The sequence below is a fragment of the Hylobates moloch genome, unplaced genomic scaffold, assembly GCF_009828535.3.
Source record: "Hylobates moloch isolate HMO894 unplaced genomic scaffold, HMol_V3 SCAFFOLD_12, whole genome shotgun sequence".
Classification (NCBI taxonomy): domain Eukaryota; kingdom Metazoa; phylum Chordata; class Mammalia; order Primates; family Hylobatidae; genus Hylobates; species Hylobates moloch.
Window position 1 is genome coordinate 62,607,051 of NW_026652287.1, and position 20,240 is coordinate 62,627,290.

Below are 20,240 nucleotides of genomic sequence, written 5' to 3' on the forward strand. Positions count from 1 at the left end.
GCGGGCGGAACACCTGAGGTCAGGAGTTTGAGACCAGCCTGGCCAACATGGCAAAATCCCGTCTCTACTAATTACACAAAAATTAGCCGGGCTTGGTGGCGCACGCTTGTAATCGCAGCTATTCGGGAGGCTGAGGCAGGCGAATCACTTGAACCCGGGAGGTGGAGGTTGCAGCGAGCCAAGATCACGTCACTGCACTCCAGCCTGGGCGACAGAGCAAGACTCCGTCTCAAACAAACAAAACCCACAGAACTGGAAGACACTTGCTGTTTCTTCTGCTAATGTGTTCTCCTCCCTTCTCCACTTCTTCAGTTTTTTTTTTTTTTTTCTCCCTTCTACCCCTTAGGACCTCAGCTCCTGCTCTTTCCCTGGGGGAATTCCGGCTCACTCTCCTCTACTAGGTCAGGGTACTCCCTCCCTCCCTCTTACTCTTTCCCCTCCTACCACTTGTCACCATTGGTACTGTATTATCACCCGGATTTGTGACAATGGTATTGTGTATTTACCACTAAGGAATAAACTTATGCGGGAGAGAGCACTACCAGTTCCTGCAGTGCCCGTCGGGGCCTGGCATCTAGGAAATACTCCATACGCCAGTAATCAATTTCAGTAATAAATCCAGGAGGACGCAGCCGACCCCTCCCGCCCGGGGGCTAAGCCATGGTGGGGGATCTGGGTGGACCTGCGCCTCTGGCCGCCAGTCCTCAACCTCCGACCCGGCCGTCCCGCTTGGGGGCCCAGGGTCCCAGGAGAGGAGGCTCCGGGGCGCCCCCTCCCCGCTAATGCGAGTGGAGAGTCCGCTCTAGGCGCGGGATCCGCAGCAGCCCCGCGTCCGCCCGAGGCGGGGGCGGGGCCGGACCGGAGACGTCACTTCCGGTGTACACAGCCGGTCCAAGGCGGTGCGCTCGGGGCCGGGGCGAGTCGCAGGTGAGGAGCGGGCGCGGCGGGCGCAGGCGGGGGCTGGCGGGCGGGGTCGGGCGGTGGGCAGTGGGCAGCAGAGCCGCAGGCCGCAGCCAGGGCAGACAGCGAGACGGGCCCGCGGGGCGCCGCTCCGCTCGGGGCCGCAGGGCGCGGGGCTGCGGGCTCCCGCCCCTTGCCCGCCCGCTGTGGAGGACGCCGGGCTTTGCGGGCGCTGGCCGGGCCGACGGAAGCCCGGAGGGGCCTCCTGGCGCGAACCCGGGACCTGGGGGCGCGGCGGAAACTCGGCGGCCGCGGCACCGCAGGCGCGGGTCGGCGCCCGTCAGGCGCGGAAAGGGGACGCTCCCTCGGGTCGCCGGGGCCCGGGAGGTCGCGCTGGCGCCGGGACCCGCTCCCGGAAGCCCGCGGAGGGAGAGCGGCCTGCTGGCGGCCGGGGTCCGCTGGAGCTGGCCGGGGAGGCGGCCCTCACGCCACCCCAGAGCTGCCGGGCGGGCTGCGCGCACCTTCCCGGCGGCGCCAGGCCGCCGAGGAACGCGCTTTTCCGGCCCTGCGGAGCCAGCTGGCGCACTGGGCCCGAGGGAGGGTCCGCGGGGACCAGGAGGGCCGGGGCTGAGCGTGGAGGACCCGAGCCCGAGGGGCGAGCGCAGAGTCAGGGGTGTGTCTTCCTGCGCCGCGCGGTGGGAGGAAAGAAGCGTGCCTGGTTGGCATGATAAGAATTTTGTTTAGACTTTTTAGAAATTTTCCAGAGACTCAGCTTCGGGGGCCTCCAGTTTGAAAATAGCTTGTTCTGGTCCCTCATCCCCATTATAAAAGCGGTTAATTCTGCTCTCCTGGCAAAACACTCAAGACGACACAAAAAGTCTAAGGTAGAAAATGACAGTCATCTGCCAGTCTACCATTCAGTGACAACCACTGCTAACATTTTGGTGATAATCAATACATACAGATAGGTATTATTTTTATGGACTTTACAGTATGTGATTTAACCACTGATAAACATTGAGATAATTTCCAATTTGTCACAAGATAAAGAATTCTGCCGGAAGGATTTGTTTGATATGGTCTTTTTTTTTTTTTCTTTAATAAGAGACTGTTGCCCAGGCTGGTCTCAAAACTTATGGCCTCAAGCGACCCTCGCGCCTTCCCCTCCCAAAGTGTTGGGATTACAAGTGTGATACTACACCTGGTCTGATTATTATCTTAGAATAAATTTACAAATGGGGTCAAAGGTAACTTGGTTTTTTTGGAGACAGTCTTGCTCTGTCACCGAGGCTGGAGTGCAGTGGCGGGATCTAGATTTACTGCAGCCTTCACCTCCCGGGTTCGAGCGATTCTCCTGCTTTAGTCTCCCGAGTAGCTGAGATTACAGGCGCCCACCACCACGCCCGGCTAATTTTTGTATTTTTAGTAGAGACAGGGTTTCGCCCAGTTGACCAGGTTGGTCTCGAACTCCTGACCTCAGGTGATCCGCCCGGCTCGGCCTTCCAAAGTGCTGGAGTTATAGGCGTGAACCACCTTGTCCGGCCGTAACGTTCAATTTTTAAGAATACATAGTTTTTTTCTCTTTTGACCTATTTAGACAATTTTTCTGTGTCATTGTCATAAAAAAAAAATTCCAGCCTGGCGCTTTTGCTCATGCCTGTAATCCCAGCACTTTGGGAGGCCGAGGCGGGCGGACACTTGAGGTCAGGAGTTCTAGACCAGCCTGGCCAACGTGGTGAAACCCGGACTCAACTAAAAAAAATACAAAAGAACACATTAGCTAAGCATGGTGGCGCGCTCCTGTAGTCCCAGCTACTTGGGAGGCTGAGGCAGGAGAATCGCTTGAGCCCCGGAGGCAAAGGTTGCAGTGAGGTCATGCCACTGCGCTCCAGCCTGGGCAACAGAGTGAGACTCCATCTCAAAAAAAAAAAAAAAAAAAAAGAAATTCATGTTTGCATCTCATTATTTCATGGTTTTACTTTTTTGCCTTTAGTCTACCTAAAATTCATTCTTGGTTTAAAATATGAAATATTTTGTAAATGGCTAGTCACTTCCAGATTTATTGAATAATATGTAAGCTTTATCATTTTATCATATTTTAGACCAAAAGTTCTAAGTATATGTTTGTAAGGGCTACTTACAAAGTTCATATTTAGATTTTGTGTATGCTTAGATGTTTGCAAGTTTCTTTAAAAATCACAGTATTTTCTTTTTACAATATCTTCACAATATTTTGTTTTAAACAAAATCATTTTCCAACACAAGTCCAGGGAATATTTCACGTTTGAGATTTTTTTTTTTTCTTTTTAAAGCAAAAAGTTTAGTTTATTGCCGTTTCATTTGCTTTCTTGCTGACAAGATAACAAACTCCATATGAAGAGTTCAGGTTTGTTGTGGCAACTTTTCAGTCTGGCATTTGAGATTCTAATCTTCCTCTATTTTTGCACACAAATACGTAGGTTAGCATTGGAGACCAAGATAGAAAAGTTCTCAGATTCCCTTGGCAAGCTTAGATTTTTCGATCTAAAATTATCTCCGGATTTTTGGAAGACCATGTTTTAAGCATCCTTTTTTTTTTTTTTAAGCAAATTGCACATGATTCTGTGAAAATTTTAATAAATGTTTATTCTGTTGAAAACCTATAGCCTAATACATCAGGATCCATGTGTCAAGTGGGTCTTCCAAGTCTGTAGGAAATAATTGTTTCTGAAAGCTAGCAGACTGGGATATCACATGGGTTGGGTGTCCACTCTTTTTTTTTTTTTTTTGAGTCAGAGTCTCCGTCTGTCCCTGAGACTGGAGTGTGGTGGCACAATCTTGGCTCACTGCAACCTCCACCTCCCAGGTTCAAGCAGTTCTCCTGCCTCAGCCTCCCTAGGAGCTGGGATCACAGGTGTGAGCCACCACACCTGGCTAATCACTCTCTCTTTTTTCCTCCTGTAACTTTGTCCTTGGTGAAAAATGATGATCTTCCTAGGTAGGCAAAAAAATGTTGGTTTAGATAAGGAACTGATTTGTTTTGGAGTTATTCAAAAGCAGGTTGCCGTTTTCTCTGAAGTGTAAGTTCACAGAGAGCCTGAATGTTGTGTTTGGATTAAGGAAAAACAGCAACAGGTTGTGCTTGTGCTTCAGATGTCTTTAACTCTACTGAAACTGCCCTCTTGTGGGTCCCCTAATTGATGCATGCAGTGGCCATTGCTTAATTATTTTCCTTGACTTTGATCTCAGGTATTTGGCATGGTGAGCTCTTCTTTCTTGCTCTTGTGAATCTCCCATTGATTGGCCTTCTTTTTTCTTTTTTTCTTTCTTTTTTTTTTTTTTTTTGAGACAGAGTCTTTCTCTGTTGCCCAGGCTGGAGTGCAGTGGCTCAATCTCAGCTCACTGCAACCTCTGGCTCCAGGGTTCAAACGAGTCTCCTGCCTCAGCCTCCTGAGTAGCTGGGATTACAGGTCTGTGCCACCACCCCCAGCTAGTTTTTGTATTTTTAATAGAGATGGGGTTTCACCATGTTGTCCAGGCTGGTCTTGAACTCCTGACCTCAAATGATCCACCCATCTCGGCCTCCCAAACTGCTGGGATTACAGGCGTGAGACACCACGCCTAGCCTTGATTGGCCTTCTTGACTTGGAACTAGTGTGGTCATTTCTTGAAATCTGTGACTGCCCTTTCTCATTTGTCTTTACTGCTTCTCTTCATACATCTATCTACCTTGGGGCATTTTCTGAAGCCTAGCTTTGTACCTCTTACCCCCCTCCAAAACATGTTCCTTCCCACTTACCCAGTATATGAGTCCTGGGTAGAGAACCACCTCATTTCTTTACCTCTGCCACCACTTAGTGACCCCCGACTCAGAGTTTTCTGCAAGTCAATTCTTTTTCTCCTGCTCAGTAACTCCTGGACATGTTCCTGAGGCCATACTTTCTCCAGGTGAAGAAAATATCACTTCTGGCCGGGCGCAGTGGCTCACGCCTGTAATTCCAGCACTTTGGGAGGCTGAGGTGGGTGGATCACGAGGTCAGGAGACCGAGACCATCTAGGCTAACATGGTGAAACCCCATCTCTACTAAAAAAAATAAAAAATTAGCCGGACATGGCGATGGGCGCCTGTAGTCCCAGCTACTCAGGAGGCTGAGGTAGGAGAATGGTGTGAACCTGGGAGGCGGAGCTTGCAGTGAGCAGAGATCTTGCCATTGCACTCCAGCCTGGGCGACAGAGTGAGACTCTGTCTCAAAAAAAAAATAAAATAAAATAAATATCACTTCTTTGCGAGGATAAGTGAGAGGATTATTTGCTCTCAGGAGTTGGAGACCAGCCTGGGCAACATGGTGAGACCTCTGTCTCTTAAAAAAATGAATTTTAGGTCGGGCACAGGGGCTCATGCCTGTGATCCCAGAACTTTGGGAGGCCAAGGTAGGAGGGTTGCTTGAGATCAGCCTAGGCAACATAGTGAGACTCCAAAATTTTCTAGGTGTGGTGGTCCATGCCTGTAATTCCAGCTACTTGGGAGGCTGAGGCCGGAGGATTGCTTGAGTCTAAGAGGTTAAGGATTCAGTGAACTGTGATTGCCACAGCACTCCAGCCCAAGCAACAGAGCGAGACCCTGTCTCAAAATAAATAAGTAAATAAATAAATAAATATCACTTATCAAGGTGTCCTGTCCTTCCTGACTCTTAAGGTTCTTACCAGCTGGTGAATCACATCTTCCTTCTTGATATGGATTGTATTTGCCATTTGCTTTCTATCCCTACACCTTGATTTAGATTTTGTACCTTTTCTTAAGGGATTTCAGGCTTAATGTGGTCCTACTCTGGATGTGAAAGAGGAGACCCAGTGAATTTAGTCAAGAATTGAGTTAGCTCACATTTATGGAGTACCTACAGTACGGCCCAGTTACTTTACCGGAAGATCAGAATACAGAGCTGGACAGCACATCCTGGGAAGAATGCCAAATAAGCAATTGTCATAAAGTATTATAAGTGCCTAGAAGGGGAGACACCAAGTAACCTCTCCCAGGTTTCAGAGATCTTGCGTGTCTTGTTCACTGCTTTGATCTCCAGGGCCTAGAACACAGTGCGTGGAAATGATGAAGTATTTGTTGAAGGAATGAATGATCATCTGAGAATGAAATCAGAATAAATGTTATACACATTAGCTATAGAAAAGATATAAGTCAAAAGATATTTTGTAAATGTAGTTTGAAGAATCTCAGGGAAAACTTTAAATTCAACCAAACTGACCCAGCTATAACCCCAGGAAGGCATGCATGGAATGTGTTTGTAGCCAGAAAGCTTAAACTTAATTTTGTATCCTCAGAAGAAATACTTGTGTTTCTGGGAGAGGATTGGGACAGTGTCTGCGAATTGGGGTGGCGGGTCCAAGAGAAGAATTAGGTGGTGGGTGTATAGCACTGTCTGGGGGCCTGACCAGAGGAGCAGTGTGCAGCGTTCCCTCCACAAAGCCATCTTCACTAACGCACAGATGGGCGTGTCCCTGTTGTTGCCTCTGGCTGCAAGGGTCTCTCCCTTGCTTAGCGTCTGTTCTCCTAGTACCATCTGAGTAGAAGATAGCTGCACGTGGAGATTTTTGGTAAGGAGAGAATGTGAGTGGTTGAGAGCTCTGCATCTAAGCTGCTTGGATCAGATCCTGGTCTTGGGATGCTGGCTAATCTTTCAGTTTTCTGATTTGTAGAATGGGGATAATAGTAGCACCTTTCTCTTAGTGTTGCAGTGAGGGCTCTGAGCGTGCTACCCGGCACCTGTGCTAAGTATTCAATGAGAGTATTAGCTCTCGTTGGTATTCATAAAGTAGTTAACTGGCCTCTGGTGCATATATCAGTTTTCTTTGAACTTAGCCTAAATAATCAGTCCCCATGGAACTGCCTGTTTCTGGGTGCATTGAATAAGCTGATAAACAGACAATGGGAAGTAATGACAGATAAGCTCTTCCTAAACTGCTCATCCAGGGAATCCAGCCTGCAGTTCTAAGGGGAGACTTCTGGAGAAGGCTGTTCTTGAGCTGAGTACTGTGGGAAAAAGTAAGTCCAGTGCCACAGCAAGAGGGGAGGACTCTTGGGCAGGGGCATGACATGTCCAAAGGTGTGGAGGTGAGAGCAAGCATGAGGTATTTGAACTGCTGGAGATTGAGGGTAGAGTCTGGACAGGTATGAATAAGGAGTAGAGGGAAATGACATTGGAAAGTGGGAGCAGTCCTTGAAATAACTAATAACAATATCTAACTGGGCACTAACAGCACTTCAGGTCCTGTGCTGAGTCCTTCAACTCACTGCGCTAACCAAGTTTGATGCTGAGAGCTTTGTCTATATTGCACTGTTTAATCCTCACAACAACCCTTTGAAATAGGTACTTACCGGTGGTACGTGTGGTATTGTCACATGTCACCTGGTAGGTCTCCCTGCCCTTTTTTTTTTTTTGAGATGGAATCTTGCTCTGTCACCCTGGCTGGAATGCAGTGGCAGGATCTCGGCTCACTGCAACCTCTGCCTCCCCGGGTTCAAGCGATTCTTCTGCCTCAGCCTCCCGAGTAGCTAGGATTACAGGTGAGTGCCACCATACCTGGCTAATTTTTGTATTTTTAATAGAGACGGGGTTTCACCATATTGGCCAGGCTGGTCTTGAACTCCTTACCTTGTGATCCGCCCACCTTGGCCTCCCAGAGTGCTGGGATTACAGGTGTGAGCCACCACGCCCAGCTGCTGCTTTTTTTTTTTTTTGAGTCGGAGTCTCCCTCTCACCCAGGCTGGAGTGCAGTGGTGCGATCTCAGCTCATTGCAACCTCCACCTCCTGGATTGAAGCAATTCTCCTGCTTCGGACTCCCAAGTAGCTGGGATTACAGGCATGCGTCACCACGCCCAGCTAATTTTTGTATGTTTAGTAGAGATGGGGTTTCACCATATTGGCTAGGCTGGTCTTGAACTCCTGACCTCAGGTGATCCGCCTGCCTTGGCCTCCCAAGGTGCTGGGATTATAGGCATGAGCCACCTCTCCTGGCCTCTGCTTCTTGATTCAGCCTGCACACGGCTGACAAGATAACTCCCAGTTATGTTTAAAAGCTTTTCGTGATCCTGTTTCCTGATGAATTCCAAGCACACTAAGATCCTCTGACTTCATGAAAAACCACAAAGTTAAAATGTAAAAGTATTTATATCTTAGAATTTAATAAAAACAGGACAGGTGCAGATGTGGATCAAGCTCAGAGAAATCAGTGGAAAAAGCAAGGTGCAGAACAGTGTATATTTGCCCATTTGTGTTTTTCTAATTTTAAAAAAATTCTCCACTTTTGAAGTAATATGAGCTCATTTGTTTAAAAATACATATATAGGCCAGGCATGGCGGCTCACGCCTGTAATCCCAGCACTTTGAGAGGCTGAGGCGGGCAGATCACCTGAGGTCCAGAGTTCGAGACCAGCCTGACAACATGGTGAAACCCCACCTCTACTAAAAATACAAAAATTAACTGGACATGGTGGCGGGTGCCTGTAATCCCAGCTGTCCAGGAGGCTGTGGCAGGAGAATTGCTTGAACCTGGGAGGTGGAGGTTGCAATGAGCCAAGATTGTGCCACTGCACTCCAGCCTGGGTGACAGAGCAAGATTCCATCTCAAAAAATAATAATGTCTCCCTCTCTCGATAGGTAGGTAGGTAGATAGATAGATAGATAGATAGACAGACAGACATGAAATAGGTTTATAAGTACAGAAATAATTTCTGGAATGATAGAAAAGAAACAGTGGTTGTTTTTGGGATGAGACTCCAGGAAACCAGGCTGTTAGGCTGAGTTAGCTTTTTCTTTGCATACCATTTTGTATGGTGTGATTTTTTTCCCCTGTGTATATGTATTTTCTTTTCTTTTTTTTGAGACAGTCTTGCTCTGTTGCCTAGGCTGGAGTGCAGTGGTGCAATCTTGGCTCACTGCAACCTCTGCCTCCTGGGTTCAAGCGATTCTCCTGCCTCAGCCTCCTGAGTAGCTGGGATTACAGGCGCCCGCCACTACGCCTGGCTAATTTTTATATTTTTAGTAGAGACAGGGTTTCACCATGTTGGCCAGGTTGGTCTCGAACTCCTGACCTCAAGTGATCCCTCCACCTTGGCCTCCCAAAGTGCTGGGATTACAGGCGCGAGTCACCGCACCCGGCCTATGTTTTCATTGTAACAATAACTTTTAAAATAAATGTCTATGATGTACATGGCTGTTGTGTAGAGTGAATGTAGCATAGAGGTTAAGAGTGAGGACTGTGCAAGACGGCTTGGGTTCAAGGCCTGCCCCTGCCTTGACCTCAGTTTACCTCCTCTGAAAATGAGGAGGTAGTAATACCTGCCTCCTGGGGTTGTAGTGAGGCATTACTGAGTTAATATTTGTAAAGTCCTTGGAACAGTTCCCAGGAGGTATGTGTTTGTCATTGTCTCTGTTGCTCTGTCCCTGTGCTGTGCATGACCGTAAGTGTAAAGATGTGTTCAGCCTCTGTCTCTGATGCTCCCAGTTCATTTGGAAAGGGAGAGCATGCAGCGAATGACAGAGATAGCAGAGGCTGCAGGAGTCAGAATGGCTCCTTGGGAACTGAAGTGGCCCAAGATGGTTTCATCAAAATGGTAGATGTTAAATGTGGGTAATTTCTAGAGGGAAAATAACACAAAGGGACTTTTTCCAAGGTTGTGTGTCCCAGCCAGCCTGAGGCAGGCAGAGGAGTCAGAAACAGGACAAGAGCTTTGAGGAGGCCTGAAATTGGGACATGTCATGTGATGACATGTCTTTTTTTTTTTTTTTTTTTTTTCTGGGGGACGGAGCCTCACTCTGTTGCCCAGGCTGGAGTGCAGTGGCACAATCTCGGCTCACTGCAAGCTCTGCCTCCTGGGTTCACGCCATTCTCCTGCCTCAGCCTCCCGAGTAGCTGGGACTACAGGTGCTCGCCACTGGCTAATTTTTTGTATTTTTACTAGAGACGGGGTTTCACTGTATTAGCCAGGATGGTCTTGATCTCCTGACCTTGTGATCCACCTGCCTTGGCCTCCCAAAGTGCTGGGATTACAGGTGTGAGCCACCACGCCCGGTCGGCATGTCATTGTTATATGGCAGAGTTTTTCTTGGCATATATGAGACAATGATATGATTTGTAAATGATGTCATCTTTGACTGAGTGAGGTGTGGTTGCTCTGCCTTGATGTTTGGAATGGCTGTGAGGTGTTCCTGTGTAATGTATTTAACAATCCTCGTAATGCAGGGCACGTGGGTTATTGCTCATAGCCAGTGTTGCCAGTGAGTGTTCTTGTCGCAGGCCTCTACATTAACCATGAGTCTGTTCTAGGATTCGTGCCTAGATAGAGTATTGCTTTTCTTTCTTTTTTTGTTTAAGTCATTTTAATTATGTTCCTAGTGTCTGCGCCACTGTCAGTTAAGTGTGTTTTCAAATTGACAGTTGCAAAGAATCATAATGGGAAGATTTTTGAAAGTAGAATTAGAGCAAGATATTACCTGAAAAAAAAATCTGATTTTCATACTAAAAATGATTTTGGGATTAAGTACTAGTGAGATGCTAATTATGGCCAGAAAACCTGGAAATACTTGCGTCTTCCCTCACCCCACCCCCAGGTCCCCGAGGTGGATGTATGTGCATGGGAACAGAGGCTGGGGAAAGCTGGCTTGGCTCCCAGACTTGGGTGCCGCAGGCTCTGGTGACCTAGGCAGGAAGAGGCGGAAGTGGTTCCTCTCACCAGCCACAAGGACCTGTGCTGCTCCTGGGTGTCAAGGTGGGAGAAAATGCGCTATATCCTTGTGCTTGAGTCACTTTGTAATGTACTTTGTAATTCGAGGTGATGCCCCTGCTCAACTGTGTCCCTTCTGTTCTTGCCTCTGGCTTGGGGTTGAAAGAGGAGGGAGTGGTGGGCAGGGAAATGGGAGGAGCCATGATCTCTTTCCCCTCCAGCGCATAGGGCATTACTTCTTTTAGTTTGTTGCCTGGACTTGGGAGTTGGGCCCAGAGCTGCAGGAAGGTAAGTTTTATTTCTGAAAGTTGTTTTAACTTACAGATTTTGGGGGTTCGAGGGAGTTTGTTTTCGACTAGTAGAAGACCAGAATTAAGAATTGCAGTGGAAGATGAAATGCTACCCTCTTACTAATCCACGGCCTCTTTCAGAGCAGTAGCTTTCATTTACAGAGACTGAGGGTATGGCAGAGGCTGTGCTTTATGGATTTAATCCTCAGCAGTACTGAGGCACAAGAGTTAGGTGACTTGCTCAAAGTTAGTAAGTGCCATTTATTCAGCTGATGTTTACTAAGAGCAGGAATTCACATCTAGATCTGTCTGATTCCCATACCCATACCAGTAACTACTGCATTTTGGAAGTGCGTGGTTTCCATGCAGTTTCTTTGTACTGGAGCATCTACCTGAAAGGCAAGGGCCTGAGCATTTTCTCCTTTTCCCTTGTTAACGGTAAGCTGCTTGAGAGCAAGCATTATGTCTGTCTCTTCACCACTGCATCCTGGGTACCTGGAGCAGTGCTATGCACTTAGGAGAACCTTGGTGAATGTTTGAGTATGTGAAGGCTCATGGCGCAGATAAGTGGCAGAGCCAGAAGCCAGCCTGGAGGTGAACCACTGCGGTCCTGCTCTCTGGGGCTGTCTTCCCTGCCTAGCGAGTGAATGGTGAGGAATCACCTAGAATTTTCTCATTTCTTAATGTTTGACCTGCTGAAATATTTCTAGGGAAGAATGGGCTTCCTGGCTGTGACTCTGATTTTCTGTTTTTTGTTTTTTGTTTTTTTTTTGAGGCTGAGGAGTCTCGCTCTGTCACCCAGGCTGGAGTGCAGTGGCGCGATCTCAGCTCACTGCAACCTCTGCCTCCGGGGTTCAAGCGATTCTCCTGGCTCAGCCTCCTGAGTAGCTGGGACTGTAGGCATGTGCCACCACGCCCAGCTAATGTTTGCATTTTTAGTAGAGATGGGGTTTCACCGTATTGGCCAGAATGGTCTCGATATCTTCACCTCGGCCTTCCAAAGTGCTGGAATTACAGGTGTAGAGCCATTGCACCAGGTGACTTTCTGGTCTTTTTGAGGGATGGGAAGGTTTGCTGGGTTTGCAAAATTGGAGTCAGTGTTCTCAGCTTGGAAGAGATGTTATAATTTATTGATAGAATTTTTTATGGATGCCTTAAATTCTCAGAAATGATCTTGAATCTTAAGTTTATCTAAAATTTATATAATCCCTCTCCATAGTGAGAAAAAAATTTCTAAATTATAGTTTGATTTACCTATTTATATATAAGCTTCTGGATACTTGTTTTATTTTCCCCATTTGAGGTTAATTTTGGATAGGTTCCATAGTGCAAAGTTGTTAAGAGTGGCAGTATACAATTTTTGTTTTCTTGGGCCAGACGTGGTAGTTTAAGGTTGTAATCCCAGCGCTTTGAAGGGCCGAGGTGGGAGGATCGCTTGAGGCCAGAAGTGCGAGACCAACCTGAACATCACAGCGAAACCCCGTCTCTGCAAAAAAATTAAAAAATTACCCGGGCATGGTGGTGTGTGCCTATAGTTCCAGCTACTTGGGAGGCTGAGGTGGGAAGTTGCCTGAGCCCGGGAGATCAAGGCTGCAGTGAGCCGCGATCACACAACTGCAATACTCTAGCCTTGGCAACAGAGCAAGAGACTGTAGGGTCTCACGGCAGCCTCAGTCTTCCTGGCTGAAACCATCCTCCTACCTCAGCCTCCAAAGTAGCTGGGACTACAGATCTATGCCAGCACACTGGGCTAATTTTTTTTGGTTTACTTTTTAGTAGAGTCGAAGTCTTGCTGTGTTGCCCAGGCTGGTCTTGAGCTCCTGAGCTCAATCAGTCCTCCTACCTTGGCCTCCCAAAGTGCCAGGATTACAGGTATGAGCCGCCGCGCCCAGCCAAGACCCTGTCTTTAAAAAAATAAGTAAAAACAAAAACAAAAAATAGAATTTTAAGTCTTCTTGAATAACTTTCTAATAGACACAATTTTCAGTAATCCAACCTTTTTTTTTTTTTTTTTTTTTACAAGTTTTGAAAACTTTTTTTGGATACCTGGGCTTTTGCACATTGTACCACACTGTAACAAAAATAAACCGCAAGTTTCTAACTGGTGTAGATTATTGATTTTTTTTTTAACAAATTAGGTTTGAATAAATTATATAATTGCTTTGTGATTTTTTTTTTTTTTTTTTGATGGAGTCTCGCTCTGTCACCCAGGCTGGAGTGCAGTGGGGTGATCTTGGCTCACGGCAACCCCTGCCTCCCAGGTTCAAGCAGTTCTTCTGCCTCAGCCTCCTGAGTAGCTGGGACTACAGGTGTCCGCCACCATGCCTGGCTAATTTTTGTATTTTTAGTAGAGACGGGGTTTCACCATGTTGGCCAGGATGGTCTCGAACTCCTGATTTTGTGATCCACCCGCCTTGGCCTCCCAAAGTGCTGGGATTAGAGGTGTGAGCCACTGCACCCGGTGCTTTGTGATTTAAAAAAAAAAAAAATCTACTTAGAAATAAATTATTTTCACTCCCTGATTTACACTTGAATTTCCACCAGCAACACAATTTGTTGTCACAAATGTTTTCATAAGTACTTGGGCACATTTGATGCAGAAATTTTTAATGGTCCAATACTATTTTAGTTGATAGATGAAACCTTCATTTTACCTGAGCAAACTTTTTCGGAAGTTTAGGAGCCAGCTTTGTTCATCCTTTGGTGATAGGGGTGGTTTGTATGTGTTTGTAGACAAAACTTTCCTTGGCAGGGATTTGACCCCTTTTTTGTTTCTTCTTCCTTTGAAGATCTCTGTTTAACAAAGATTTTTTTTTGGCTCACAGTGTTCCTCTAATAGAATTCCTTCAAGAATTCTAATACTAGTTTTGTTTTGTTTTGATGGCAGCAGGTTTTGAGAGTGAGCTTTTGACTTCATAAGACTAAAACAACAGTCTTAGAGTACAGTTAAGTCCATTTGTTACCAGAAAATCAGACAGACAGCTAGGTCTATCCTCATCAGGACCAAGTAATACTGGATTTTTTTTTTCATTAAATGTTCACTATTTTTCTTTGTATGAAATTGAGGCCAGGCATAGTGACTCACACTTGTAATCCCAGCACTTTGGGAGGTCGAGGTGGAAGGATTGCTTGAGTCCAGGAGTTTGAGACTGACCTGGGCAACACAGTGAGACTCCGTCTCTTAAAAAAACAAAAAAGAAAGAAAGAAAAAAGAAATTGAATGTGTGGTGATTACTACCCGTTTCATTTACTTTTTTACTTATTAACGTAGTGACCGTTTAAAAAAAGTTACGCGTTGATCTTCCTGTTCCTCCCCCACCAAAAATAAAAGCAAAAACAACAAACCACCCCTCAATTGAAACAAAATTAAGCCTGTTCTTTACCTATATGACTACTTAGCACATTTGACCAATTTTTTTAAAACCTGTTATTTTGAGAGTAAATTTTGGCTCTGTTGACCTTGCGGTTAGAAAAGTTGTTCTTCTGCTTAAATGAAATGATCAGTTGTTTGTAGATTACCAAATATAAAAGCTCTTCAGAACCGCTAATGATAAGTTGCTTTGGCTTCATAGAGGAACGCCATGGTTTGTGGTGGTAAATTGTTACAGAGCAAATGTCAGTACCAGAGGCGGTCATGGATCACCACGTGGAAGCAGGTTGTTCCCACGTGAGACTGGTAGCGAGCAGGTGCTGCATCTGTCTCCTTTCCCACTGCATCCTGGGTGCCTGGAGCCTCACAGGGTTGTCCCGTGTTGGGGGCGGGGATGGTTGTAGAAGCCTCTTTATTTTACTTGTGATAGATTCTGGCACTGATTAGAATGTTTATTCAGTAGTTTTTTCCTATCTGCCTGAGTTTTCATAGCTCAATATAGGATAACATGGTCTTCGGATTTTGTCAACCGATCAATTATATAGTCGCTCTTTTGTTTTTAAAATTTATTTTTCTTTCTTTTCTTTTCTTTTCTTTTCTTTTCTTTCGAGAGAGGCCCTCGCTGTGTTATGCAGGCTGGAGTGCAGTGGCATGATCATAGCTCACTGCAACCTTGAACACCTGGGCCCAAATGATCCTCCTGCCTCGGCCCTCTGAAGTGTTAGGATTACAGTGTGAGCCACCACACCTGACCTTTGTTTTGTTTTGGTAGCTACCTCTTGACTAGAAAAGTAGTTTAATCTTGGCCTCCTTAAAACTTTTTCATTGGTATTTTTTACTCTGCTAGAACAGTTCAGTTTTTGCATGTGTTCAAGTGAACATGCCTTAGTATTAATTCCATGGAAGCCATTTCTGTAGAATAGGCTAGTGTCCAGTTTTGTCCAGTTTTCCTATTGGAGCAGTGTCTCAGGCACAGAAATAGTCTGGGCTTGGTGGACCCCACCCCACAGTGTCACTTCCTTTCCTCTGGCCTTGCTCTCCGTGCCCGCCTTTCTCTTGTGATGTTTTAATGATACCCTCCCTGCTCAGTGATTTGTGTTCAGGAAGCTAGGCAGTGATTACTTTTGTTTCTGCTTTGTGAACTTCCTCCCCCACTTCCTATTTTTACCGCAGTTGCACAGGAAATGAGGCGGCTCCTGGCTGGCTGCTGCTAAGCAGTGATTTTAGGTGGCAGAGGACAAGGCCTTAGGGCCTGAGCCATTTAAGGCATTTTCCACCTTAGTCTTTTCACTACCTTCTTCCTCTAGGAGTCATAGGAACATGATTTTGTGATTGGGTTGAGGTGACATCATGTCCTCAGCCTTGTGGGTGGAGACAGGGGTTGCTGTTTAGTTGGAGGACAGCACTTTTGTGAAGGAGGTGAGGGCTTTTTTCAGCAGTAAGGATGTGGGTGGGATGTCATGGCCCTGTGGCCTCTGCAGCTTGAGGGAAGGTTAAATTGAAGGGACATGCCCTGTTGCAGGTAAGGGTAGGAAGGTGGATTGTGGTTACTCTCTAGAGGGCCTTGACAGGCAGCTTGAAGTGAGCTGAGGAGCCCAGTCTGCTCTCTCAGATCTTTGAGGAGGGCCTCAGCCTCTATGACACCCTCCTTCCTCTGAACCCATGGCATTTGTTTTCTAAACAACTTATTTAGCATTTATCAGTCTCTTTTTTGATGATGGCTTTTCTTAGCTTATGGACCAGTTATAGCTTAATTTATGGAGAAAGTTTGTGTCATCTCCCCAGAAAGAAGTAACTTGTTATACATTAGTTAACTTGAATATGGAAGGTGCTCAAAGCATTAGATTATCGGGGATTCTTAAGAGCTGCACTGTTGACATTTTGGGGTGGATAATTCTTTGTAGGGGCTGTCTTGTGCATTATGGGATGTTCAGCAGCACTTCTGGCCTCTACCCACTGGATGCTACCCACTACCACTTGCCCAGTATGACAACCAAAACATCTCTAGACATTGCCAGATGTTGGTAGGGCAGAGAAGGACACAAAATTATACTTTTCCCCACTTGTTGAGAACCACTGTGTTAAAGAATTGAATTACTAATTACTAATTTATAAAATGGAATAAAATAGAATGTTTGGTTCCCTGGGATTGAAGCCATTTGTTAGTTTCTATTTTCATATCTGACATTCTCATAATTCTTAGTTTGCTACTTAGAGTATGCTGTACTCTATCAGCTTCAGCTAGTGTTCAGGTATACTTTCTGTGCACTTTTTTTTTTTTTTTTGAGATAGAGTCTCACTCTGTTGCCCAGGCTAGAGTGCTGTGGCGTGATCTTGGCTCACGGCAACCTCTGTCTCCCAGGTTCAGGCGATTCTCCTGCCTCAGCCTCCCTAGTAGCTGGGACTACAGGTGTGTGCCACCACACCCAGCTAACTTTTTGTATTTTTAGTAGAGACAGGGTTTCACCGTGTTGGCCAGGCTGGTCTCGATCTCCTGACCTCATCATCCACCCGCCTCGGCCTTCCAGAGTGCTGGGATTACAGGTGTGAGCCACCATGCCCAGCCCCTTCTGTGCACTTTCATTGAAAGATCTAGGAGCTGGGCACAGTGGCTTGTGTCTGTAGTACCAGCATTTTGGGAGCCGAGGCAGAAGGATCGCTTGAGCCCAGGAGTTTGAGACCAGCCTGGGCAATGTAGGGAGACCCCATCTCTACAAAAAATCAAAAAATAAAAATCAGCTGAGCTACTTAGGAGGCTGAGGTGGGAGGTTCACTTGAGGGAGGTCAAGGCTGCAGTGAGCTATGATCGTGCCACTGTACTCTAGCCTGGGGCATGGAGCAAGTCTCAAAAACAAAAACAAAAACAACAAAAACAAAAAAACTAGGGCCTGAGCCTTTGGCAGGCTGGCTTCTTGTCCTCATAGAAGGCATTCTGTCAGCTTCTGTGCCTTGATATTGCTTGCTCTGGAAGTCAATTTCCTTGGAAGCTGAGTAGTGCAAGGGTGAAAGAGGGAATGAGAAACATTTAGGATGTAATAATAATAGGTAACATTTATGGAGCAGTTGCTATAGAAGAGGCACTGTGGTGAATGGGATTGGCAGGATTGGAAAGGACAGGCTAGACAACAGGACAGGGACCATCTGGAATAACACCTTAAGTTTAGGTTAAAAGTTGATTGTGCCTTTGACCAAGCAAGGCAGTAAATATAGCAGGAGGAGTGGGAAATGGAAAGGTGACAGGGTAAAACTTTTTTTGAAACATAGTCTTGCTCTGTTCCCCAGGCTGGAGTGCAGTGATGCAGTCTTGGCTCACTGCAACCTCTGCCTCCTGGGTTCAAGTGATTCCCAAGTAGCTGGGATTACAGGCACCCACCACCATGCCCAGCTAATTTTTGTATTTTTAGTAGAGACAGGGTTTTGCCATGTTGGTCAGGCTGGTCTGAAACTCCTGACCTCAGGTAATCCACCCACCTCGGCCTCCCAAAGTGCTGGGATTACAGGCGTGAGCTACTGTGCCTGGCCGTGAAAGGGTAAAACTTGAAGACCCTGCAGAGATGTCTCCTGGGTCTGGTCCTTGGAGAGGGAGGTCTTGAGTGGAGAGTTGAATTTGGGAATCATCAGCAGTGATATGGAGTATGATCTCCTAGAGAGAGTCACTTTTCATGGCTCCAACTCAGCTTCTCGTTAGTTCCAAGAAGCTGACAGCCTTAACCATTTCCTAAGAGTGGTAAACAGAATGCCATGGTCTGGATATTTGACAGAGGTGGGATGGTGCAAGAATGGAGAGCTCAACCTCTGGCAGCAGATTGCCACGTCCCAGACCTAGCTGTGTGGTGACCATTACCTTAGCCGTGTGGTGAGAACATGAAGAACTCACTTCATCTTGTGAGATGCCTTACCTACCTTATGGGGTCATTGTGATAACCTTGTAATTTGATAATACAGCCAGGTGTGATGGCTTACGCCTGTAATCCCTGCACTTTAGGAGGCCGAGGAGGTTGGATCACTTGAGGTCAGGAGTTTGAGACCAGTCTGGCTAACATGGTGAAAACTGTCTCGACTAAAAACACAAAAATTAGCCAGGTGTGGTGACGCACGCCTGTACTCCCAGCTGCTTGGGAGTCTGAGGCTGGTCAATCGCTTGAACCCAGGAGGTGGAGATTGCAGTGAGCCGAGATTGTGCCACTGTACTCCAGCCTGGGCAACAGAGCAAGACCCTGTCTCGAAAATAAATAAATAAATAAATAAATTTGATAACATGTAAAGTGCATAGCACAGTGCCTGGCTCTTACCCACAGTTAATGTCAGCTGTTTCAAGATATTTGATATCTAAAGCTCCAAGTATAATGCTTGGCACGTCGTAGACACTTAGTGACTGGTGCATTTCTTTGGGGAATACTTGTGTGGACGTGGCATGTCTTCACCAGCTTATTTATTTATTTTAAGCAGAACTTTATTTCTAGCATCTAACTACTGCCTCCGTGGTTGGCAAGGGTGACTTCATGAATGTTGTAAAGAAATACCGTTAAATAAGTACTGAGGATGAACTAATAATTCAACAAATATTTGTTTAATGTTTACATCGTGCTTAGCACCCTTGGTTGTTTTGAATGAGCTCAGGGGTCCTGGGGGTTGAAGGTCGCAGGGAAACACAGAACAAACCGGCAGCTGTGATCTAGCATGTTACGGTACAGTAGAGTTAATGTTAAGATGGGGCTAAAAACAGGGTGTTACGGCAGCAGAGGAACCCCTCGCCCAGTCTGTCAAAGTGGTTTCTCAGAAGAAGTGATGCCTAAGTTAGACATCCAAGAGGAATGAGAGTGAGCCAAGAGAGCTTTCTAGATAGTGGAAATGAAATGTGTGGCCAGGTGGCGAGAGGGAAGATGGCACATGTAGGAAGTGGGTGGTGTTGGGGCGGTGTAAGAAAATTGGGAAGGGTAGTGGAAAGCCATAGTGGATTTTAAGCGCAGAGTGGTGTGATCACATTGACTCTAGAGTAGTCACACAGCATCCAGAGGGGAGTAGCCCAGGCATTTGGAAGATCACTCAGGAGGCGCCTCCTTAATTCAGGCAGGAGGTAAAAACAGTAGCTTTGCTACGGCAGTGAAGATAGAAGGAAAAGGTCTTGAGAGATACTGAGAAGGCAGGAAGGGGCTGGGCACGGTGGCTCACACCTGTAATCCCAGCATTTTGGGAGGCCGCGGTGGGTGGATCACCTGAGATCGGGAGTTCAAGGCCAGCCTGACCAATATGGAGAAACCCCGTCTCTACTAAAAATACAAAATTAGCCGGGCGTCGTGGTGCATGCCTGTAATCCCAGCTACTCAGGAGGCTGAGGCAGGAGAATCGCTCAAACCCAGGAGGCAGAGGTTGCAGTGAGCTGAGATCGCACCATTGCACTCCAGGCTGGGCAACAAGAGCGAAACTCCGTCTCAAGAAGGCAGGAAGGATAAGATTCTGTGATTAATTGGATGTGAAGCAGAGTGAGGACTAGAGGATAACTCCCAGGTTTCTGCCTTGTTCAAGTAGGCAGATGGTGATGTCATTTGCCAAGACTGGGAAGGCATATTGAAAGACTTGGGAGATTTGGTTTTGGACTTTTGATTTTGGGACCTGTCCACTAGGCAGTTGAATATTTGGGTTCTGGAGCACAGGACAAAGATCTGGGCTAGAGAGATGGATTTGGGAATCTTCCCAGAAGGAATATGTTGCTCTTAGAAACAGAGAGGGCACAGCACTTAAGGTCTGTCAGAGGAGGAGTAGCTCAAAGGGGCAACTAAGAATGGCCAGAGAGGTATGAGGAGAGCCAGCACTAGTGTCTTTTCGTGTTAGCAACTTACAGAGTTGCTCCATTTTGTAATGTGGTAACAGATAAAGGGAGCTAAAAAAGTAGAGTTCTAAGGAAGGTCCGAGCAAAGCACTGAATTTTCCAGGCATTTTCTTTTGCCTGGATAGGTATTTTAA

General features: G+C 46.5%; 1 protein-coding gene across 5 annotated transcripts in view; it reads left to right on the plus strand.

Annotated features, from left to right (window-relative positions):
- Positions 1-853: 853 nt before the first annotated feature.
- The window catches only part of GARRE1 (granule associated Rac and RHOG effector 1), a 100,971-nt gene continuing 81,584 nt past the window's right edge, over positions 854-20,240 (plus strand). For 3 of the 5 annotated variants that reach the window (XM_032170413.1, XM_058425545.1, XM_032170415.1), the window contains exon 1: positions 854-927. The gene's annotated coding sequence lies outside the window, so the exon portion shown is untranslated. The remainder of the gene's footprint in view (positions 928-20,240) is intronic. The other 2 variants (XM_032170412.2, XM_058425543.1) reach the window with 2 other exon arrangements.